We start from the raw sequence: 9,526 nt of genomic DNA on the forward strand, positions 1-9,526 counted from the left end.
GGATGAAAAATCCTATTCATCAAATCCATAAATATCGCAGGAGCATTCGTCAGACCAAATGGCATAACAAGGTACTCATAATGCCCATTTCTAGTCCTAAAAGCCGTCTTTGATACATCTTCTACTCTCACTTTTACCTGATAGTAGCCTGACTTAAGGTCGATCTTAGAGTATACCCATGTACCTGGAGCTGGTCAAACAAATCATCGATACGGGGTAGAGGATACTTGTTCTTGATGGTCACTTTATTAATTTCTCTGTAGTTTATGCATATCCTCATAGACCCGTCCTTCTTCTTCACGAATAGTACTAGAGCTCCCCACGGTGATACACTAGGTCGTATGAAGCCCTTATCAAGCAAATCCTGCAACTGATCTTTCAGTTTTGCCAACTCTGCTGGCACCATTTAGTATGGTGCTTTAGAGATCAGCGTTGTACCTGAAAGTAGATCAATGGGAAAATCTACCTCATGATCAGGTGGCAAACCCGACAATTCATTTGGGAACACCTCAATAAACTCCTTTACTACTGGCGTGCTAGTGAGCTTTACTTCATTCCCTGTTGTTTCCTTCACGAAGGCCACAAATCCCTGACAACCTCTCAGAAGTAGCCTCCTCTCTTGAATAGCTGAAACCATCTAAGGTAGAGATTGCACTCAAGACCCTGTAAATCTGAATTTTGGTCTTCCTAGCAGTTTAAAAATTACTTCTCTCGCATGGTAGTTTATACTGGCAAAATTAGTTACTAGCCAATCCATGCCGAAAATAATATCAAACCCATGCATATCTAGCACTACCAAATCAGCAGATAGACTCCTCCCCTGAACATCAACTGGACAACCACGGAGTACCCTACTACATCTCATTGCTGACCTAGTTGGTGTAGCTACTAATAATTCAACTAGTGTCTGTGTTTCAGCCCCACATAATTTAACACACCCCAAAGATACAAACGAGTGTGTGGCCCCCAAGTCAAAAAGTGTAATAACTTTAAATGAAAACATATTAACCGTATCTGTCACCATATCACCAGCTGTCTCAACATCACCCGACCTTAAAGCAAAAATCCTGGCTGGGGCTATATTTTGCTGTTGGCCTCCACGTGGTGCCTGGTAGCCTCCTCGAGCAGGTCTAGGAGAAGAAGCAACACCAATCTGAGCCTGACAGTCCCTTATCATATGCCCTGGATCTCCATATCGGTATCAGACACCTCACCCGGCACGACACTCCCCCAGGTGTCTCTTCCTGTAAGACGGGCAAGCTAGAGATGGCTGTACACCCTAAAAATTGTGATTCTCGGTCTCCTGCCTCCAGTATCTGTAGTAGCCACCTCTCTTCCATGAACCACGACTGACTCCCTGTTAGGAACCAGAAGGTGTGGATCTCTTCTTCTGCCTCTGCTCCTCAGCCTCCAATCGCTCCCCACTCTTCGCTATAGTGGCTTTATCCACCAGTTCAGCAAAATCCTGCAACTTTAGTATCGACACTTGCTTATAAATTTCTCTCCTCAGGCCTCTCTCAAATTGTTGTACCTTCTTTGCTTCATCTGGTATAATGTACGGGGTGAAGCAAGATAATTCGATGAACCTCACCGCGTACTACTGTACGGTCTACTATCCCTGCTTCAGATTTAGGAACTCCTTAATCTTAGCTTCCCTGGACGAGGCTAGAAAATACCTGTCGAAGAATATCTCCTCAAACCGCTCCTATGTCATCTCCACAGGTACTGTCCTTTGCTGCTCTAAAAGTTTCACTGCCAACCACCATCTCTCAGCCTCCCCAGTCAGTCTGTAGGTAGCAAATAGCACCCTCTGCTCTTCAGAACACTACAACATTGCAAATATTTTCTCTATCTTCTACACCCAGTTTTCAGCGACTGCAGGATCTGTTCCCCCCTAAGAAAGCCAGAGGATTCATCTTAATGAACTTATCTATCGAGCTAGTGTGGCTTGCCGATGGTCCACCCTGTTCCCTCGAGCTCCTGGCAATTTCTGTCATAACTTATTGTGCCACGCTGCGTAAAACTACATCTAAATCACCGGCTGCAGTGCCTGAGGGTTTGGCACCCTCATTCCCACTAGCGTGGGCACTACTGCCACCAGGGTACATCTTGAAAAACAAGTAACTTAATTCAGAACCCCTTCACTACATATATTCCTCAACCAAAATAGTATTTATTCCTAATTAATTCATCTCTTCTGATATTAATTCAAGGTTCAATCCTGCAACCTAAATACCCAACCCGACGATAGTTTACCATGACTTTCCCGAAATCGTCACCCCAGGAAAATCACACAAACCACTCCGAAAGTCCTGGATCTAGACTACAAAACCAAATCTCAAATCCCCTTATCATATACTCTGGTATTATTACTGCTGCACCCTAGAGTCTACAGAACCTAATATCCTAGGCTCTGATTCCAAATTGTAACAACCTGCTTATCTAATCATTTAATAAAATATAATAAATAAAATAGTCAACCCGAACTCGTGGGTAGTGGAGACACCTGTCATACACAGCGGAACCTAGGCAGCAGTAAATGTAAATCATCAACCTCATACCACAAAATATATAATACCAAAGTTAACTATAATCCCAAAGCACAGTATTTATATATAATCTCCAAAAATTTCCAAAAATACACTCATGTCTAGGGACCTACAATATGAATTTCCCACCCCTAGATCAGAACTTACCCTCCTAACGGGGTAGTACCACTCTATCTCAATGGCGGCCTTGATCCGCCGGTTTTTCTAGGTTCCCTAAAAATCATTTAATGTTCGAGGGTGAGACACTTCTCAGTAAGGGAAAATAAACTAAATACAGCTGTGTGGTAACATGAATACTTAATGATAATATAGATATATGGTACAAACTTCATACCAGAAAACATTCATCATTTAATAATTGCAAAAACATATACTTTCATATTTCTAATACATCATACTAATCATAACTGTCTAGTATAACTAATAATACTGAAAACATACTCGGGATGAATAGCTAGCTGATGTCATGTATTACCCCCCATGACGGGTTGTACAGCTCGAAGGCGGGATCCGACAATGGTTGGCGACCACTGTCGAGTCAAAAATGTTTGTAAGTACGATGGGCCCGCCACACACTGGTCCGGATTGCCAGGTGGACGTCTACAACTCTACACTGAAAGTTACATCAACTATCCATCTCCCACTCCCTCGTGGGGTGGTTAGCACCAATCTGAACATAGATATCTGATCTATAAGCTTCGGTACCGTGCTCTTGAAACTGAACTAAACTAACATCCGGGTTTTGATAACATATAGTACATGATAATATAACATTTAACATAAATATATTGATAGCATTTCTATAATTTCATAAATACGGCCTCGTGCCGAATATTTCATAGATACGGCCTCGAGCCAAAATCATACGTAAAATACGGCCTCACGCCGGCTATCAATCACGACCTTGCGCCAAATATCTCATACATATCATTTGAAATAAATAAATCATTTATCATGTACTTTAAAATCATAATGTACTATATTCTTTCATAATCTCTGAAAAACATACTTCATTCATAGCATTGTCATATCATAATACTTCTCACGTAAAGTAATATTCATGCCACACATTTGCTGTATAAAACCATACATTATATTCTAAAATCATAATTTCTGGCATCTTATACATATGTATACATTTCAACATAATAGCAGTATTTTCCCCAAATGTGCATTTCCTTCATAGTATACAAATATAATACATGCTTTCCTAAAAATAAATTTACTGATAAATAATAATAATTTGCATGGAAAATAATTGCTTTAGTTTATTCCCTTACCTGACACTAAAAGAAACCCCCTAAAATTTCTGGTCCTACACTCGCAGGGTTCCCCGTTCAACTCCCTGAAAACAATAACTCGAAGAACTAAACTTCAGTATTTTCGTGTGAATATCATTTCTTATAACTACAGTAAGACCAAATTTGGCATAAAAAGCCTTACCTCAACTCAGGGATGAATTTCGACTAACTTCCACCAACGATCCGCTCTGACAGATTTGGAGAGAACTTCCTAGGAGCGTCGTGGTGGCCTTAGTTCGTTGATCCAACAAACGCTGGAGCCAAAATCGAAGAGAGAAGGGAAGGGAACCGAAGGGAGAGAGAGAGAGAGAGAGAGAGTGAGTGAGTGATTTTTCTTAATTTCTGCGTTTAAATCCAAGTTTTGGGTTATTTATAGGGTTGGATTCATTGACGAGACACGTCACCTCGTTGACGAGTCCTGTAGAAAGTTCGTCGACAAACCTGCACCCTTGTCGATGAATTTCAAATTTCCCCAAAATCCTCTCTCGGTATCTTCTCGTCGACGAAACTTGTTCTTCATCGACGAGGCCCTCTTATACCCTCGTCGACAAAGTCTGCTACCTCCTTCTATTTCTGTTTCCATTTCCCTTCCTTTCTATTATTTCAATATCATTATTTTTCGAGTCATTACAGGTCCTATCTCATTCTATGATGTTTATGTTAAATATATCCATCAAATTAAGTTGGAGCATAAGGAAGAGTAAGGGTTGTGAGATAGAAACATAGTCTGAATATATATATATATATATTAGGAGGCTATAGATCAAGGTATATTTTATTTTAACGTTAATGATTGTAAAATTATGAGTTTTGAAGGTCTTAAAATTATGATGTATGAATAATGTTTATCATGTTTAAACTTACATGTGGTATCAGAGCAAGGTTGTAGAAACTCATGATTTTTTATTATGATTAAAGGTTTATGTTTCGTTAAATTTTAGTTTATGAATCAAGGCATAGTAACCTTCTCTTTTTTTTAAGGCATAATGGTCTAAGTATGGTACCTCTTGGTTAATAAAATTTGACAATGTTGCATGTCTCCAAACTTATTTTATGTGCATTGTGTTTGTTGAATCTATGAGTCTAATTCGATTTGATAATGACAAATCACTTGGTATTTTATCTGTGCATTGAGTTTGTGAACATGAACCATATTAAACATGCACGGAAAGATCCATGGAACTCAAAGAGTACGAGAATCAAGATGCAAGCAGTAAAGTTCAAGAACATCTTGGAAATGGGTACTTAGACTTCATGTATTTACATTTTCGTATGATTTAATTTGAGGCTCAACATAACTTAGAATGATTTTAGGATTTATGCATTTCATCTATATCATTAGGGGACTTTCATGGACTTAGAAATATTCTTAAAACCTTGGAAAGTACCTTTATAAAAGAGTCAAGAAAGAAAGTAAAATGGATTTTTAAATTAAAAAAAAAAAAAGAAAGAAAGGAAAATTGAGAAAAAGGGGACTTCAGTAGCTTGAAGAATTTCTTTAGGAGCCTGAAGATTAAGTTCGGTAGCCTGAAAAATTAATGGAAAAATACAGCAAGAAGGCCGAGGTACTTCAGTTGCCTGAATTGGAACTTCAGTCGCCTGAAGTCACTTTAGGAGCCTGAACTTCAACATTAGTAGCCTGAAGATACGAGAAAGTTTAAAAATAAGATTTTTATTAATAGAACTCGCGAGCTTTTTCTTTGATCCAACTGTTGAGATCAATCCTAAGGGTAAGACACTATAAATACTAAATATCTAAACCCTAGAATCAAGCTAAGACACACAAGAAGAGAAGAACACATCTTATTGAAAGAATATTGAGAAACTTGCTCTTATGGCTATACGATTGCCTACACTTCAATCTCTAACCATCAAGCTTGGGCAAATCAACTTAGAATCTCAAAGGGAACTTGTTTACTCATCTGAATTCTCATTCTAGTATTGAGGTTTGATCATTTAAGTTATTATCTTCAAGAACTTCTCATCTCATTACTTGTTCTTGATTATCTTTAGAAAAGTTTGATCTTGTGTGTGTTCATACATATAAAAAATTGTTTTTGAAAAGATTGTAAACACTATATTTTTGCCCTAACCAAATAGAACAAGGGGTCCTTTTTCATTGTATTATTATTATTATTATTATTATTACCTTATTTTTATTATTATTATTATTTTATTATCACTATTATTTCATTATTATTATTATTATTATTATTATTATTATTATTATTATTACTAATATGATTTCTATTGTTGTTATTTATATTATCATTATTATTATTATTTTCACTATTATTATTAGTATTAATTATTTTCCTATATTGATATAAGTAATTTATTATTATTACAATTATTTTATTATTATTATTTATTTTCCTATATTGTTATAAGTAATTTATTATTATTATTATTATTATTATTATTATTATTATTACTATGATTTCTATTGATTTTCACTATTATTATTATTATTAATTCCTTTCCTATATTGATTTAAGTAATTTATTATTATTATTTTATTATTATTAATTATTTTCCTATATTGATATAAGTAATTTATTATTATTACTATTATTTTATTATTATTATTTATTTTCCTATATCGTTATAAGTAATTTATTATTATCACTATTATTTATTTATTATTATTATTATTATTTTTATTTGTTATTTTTACCACTATTATTATTATTATTATTATTATTATTATTATTATTATTATTTGGCTATTATTATTATTAATTTTTATTACTCTTGTTATTATTATTATTTATTTTCCTATATTGTTATAAGTAATTTATTATTATTATTATTATTATTATTATTATTATTATTATTATTATTATTATTACTATGATTTCTATTGATTTTCACTATTATTATTATTATTAATTCCTTTCCTATATTGATTTAAGTAATTTATTATTATTATTTTATTATTATTAATTATTTTCCTATATTGATATAAGTAATTTATTATTATTACTATTATTTTATTATTATTATTTATTTTCCTATATCGTTATAAGTAATTTATTATTATCACTATTATTTATTTATTATTATTATTATTTTTTTTATTTGTTATTTTTACCACTATTATTATTATTATTATTATTATTATTATTATTTGGCTATTATTATTATTAATTTTTATTACTCTTGTTATTATTATCATTTACTATTATCATATTCATCATTATTAATATTACTTTATTATTATTATTATTTATTATTATTATTATTATTATTATTATTACTATTATATCATTATTACCACATTAGTATTATGCTTATATATATTATTACCATAAAGGTATAAAAGAAAAAAATATATGATAAAAAGTAAAAAATCAAAAAAGGAAAAGGAGAGGAGCTAGGGTTTCTAAAAATTTTTATAAAAGGGGCCTTAGCACACGCCCAAGCCACAGCCGGAGAGGCCAAGGGCAGCGCACAGCCAAGAAAAAGAAAAAAAACTCTTCTTGCTGCTTCCTCCATTATCTCTCCCTCAGCTCTTCTCTTCTCCCCTGCAAACTCTCATCTCTCTCCCACGCAGCCGCTCCCTCTGGCCATGCACAGCGTCACCAACCTCCCAGCCTCACCTAGATCCGGTGAGTCGCAACCCGCCTCCGACGAACCAGCAACACCATCCCCAACTCAGAACCCCGTAGCTGCCTGCCACCCAGCACCATCGTCCCCGACTACCTTACTAGCGCAGCAGCAGCAGTAGCAACAGCCGCCGCCGTTCCTCTGCAACCCCACTCGTCTAGCCTCCCACATCTGCAGGCGTCTCTCACGAACAGCAGCACACCGCAGCAGCCCCTGGAGATCACGAGCAGAGTATCCCTCCCGAAGACACCGGTTGAGTCCAGCCATCGTCTCCGGCGTCCCTCCGTCACGCCACAGCAGCAGAAGCAACCCAGGCAGGATCATCTCCGGCTACATCTGTTCCAAATCTCCGAGCCTCGACGGCAAGACCTCCCAGTTCCCCCTGCTCCCTTCTCCGGCAACCCCCCTTGGTAAGCCTCCCTGCTCTCACACACACACACGCACTCACTCACACACAATCACTCGCGCACACACACTGACACACACACAATATACATGTATACATATATATCTATATATAATATATATATATATATATATATATATATATATATATGAGTATGTGTGTATTAGTTTTATTTTAATCCTTAAAGCTTAAGTTTTTAAATTTTTTTTTTTTTTCTCTGTTCATCTTTTATTTGCATGTGAGTATACTAATATAATATTTGTTATGATATTTAGTGTGTGTATATTAATATGATATTTTTGTAGTGTTTAATTAATATAAGTGCTATGTATATATGTATGTTAATATATTATTTGTTGTAATATTTATATCTATGTTATTGATGTGTGTATACTAATACTTTGTTTGCTGTAGTATTTAATTAATATTTGTATCTAGATTATATATGTGTATATATTAAATGAGTGATTTTTATTGTCACATTTATTTAACATCCATACTTAATAATGAATATTCATGTTTATATTTCTAAGTGTTTGTTATTAAATGGTTATAATTGTTATTGTAAAATTTTCTTGTTAAGTTTAAACTTTTATTGTTGTAAGATTTCTAATGTCTTGTATTTTGACTGCACATATTGTTTAATGATGATTATTATGACTGTAAAATTTTTATGGTTAAAACCTATTATTTAATATTCAATTTTAAATTTTGTTGTATTTATTGTAAATACTAAATGATGTATTATCAAGGTAGGGTTTTTACATATTTAGTAGTTAGGTAATATTACATATTTAGTAAATTAGGATCTTAGGTAACTACATGTTTAGTAATGATATATATTTAGTATCTTAAAACATTTATTATTAATCATTTTTAGTATAGTAATATGTATAGCATCATTTATTTATAGTATCTTAATACATTTAGCATTACATTAACATATTTAGTGTCTTAATATATTCAGCATTAATTATTCCTAATATATTGGTATACCTAGTGTTACTTATTTATAGTATCTTAATATATTTAGTCTTAGCTATTTCTAGTATATTAATAATTTTAGTATATTAATATATTTCATAGTATTCATTTTTAGTACACTGAATTATCCAATATTATTTATTATTAAATGTTTAGTATTACGTATGTTTATTATGTTGATATTACATTATTTGTTCTAATATTTTCAGTATATATGGAATTATGTATTTTGTTATTGTTAATATTTTTTAGTATTTTAGTGCGTATAGCATTATTTACTAGGGTATTAATAGTTATCATTATCATTGTTATAATTTTGGGTTATATCATATGTTGTGTTATGTTTAGTATTATATATATTTGTATTAATTAGTTTTATTATGTTTATTAAATATTTTCTTATTTTTAATCCCTATGATTTTATTGCGGGGGGTATTAGCCTTCGGGTTTCACGTACTTTTAAGCTCTGAGGGAATATATATATGTATATATTATATTTATTTAGTTTTTTTTTTCATATGTATTTATAAATTCATAAAAAGGAGTAATTTAAAGACTTATTAGATTGACTTAGGGATAATTTCGAATTAGTTAGGTACCGTTCGTAAGAACGGGCGCGTAGGGGGTGCTCGTACCTTTCCCTCGCGTAACCGAATTCCCGACCCCAAGTTTGGTAA

The sequence above is a fragment of the Malania oleifera genome, chromosome 8 (assembly GCF_029873635.1).
Source record: "Malania oleifera isolate guangnan ecotype guangnan chromosome 8, ASM2987363v1, whole genome shotgun sequence".
Taxonomy (NCBI): domain Eukaryota; kingdom Viridiplantae; phylum Streptophyta; class Magnoliopsida; order Santalales; family Ximeniaceae; genus Malania; species Malania oleifera.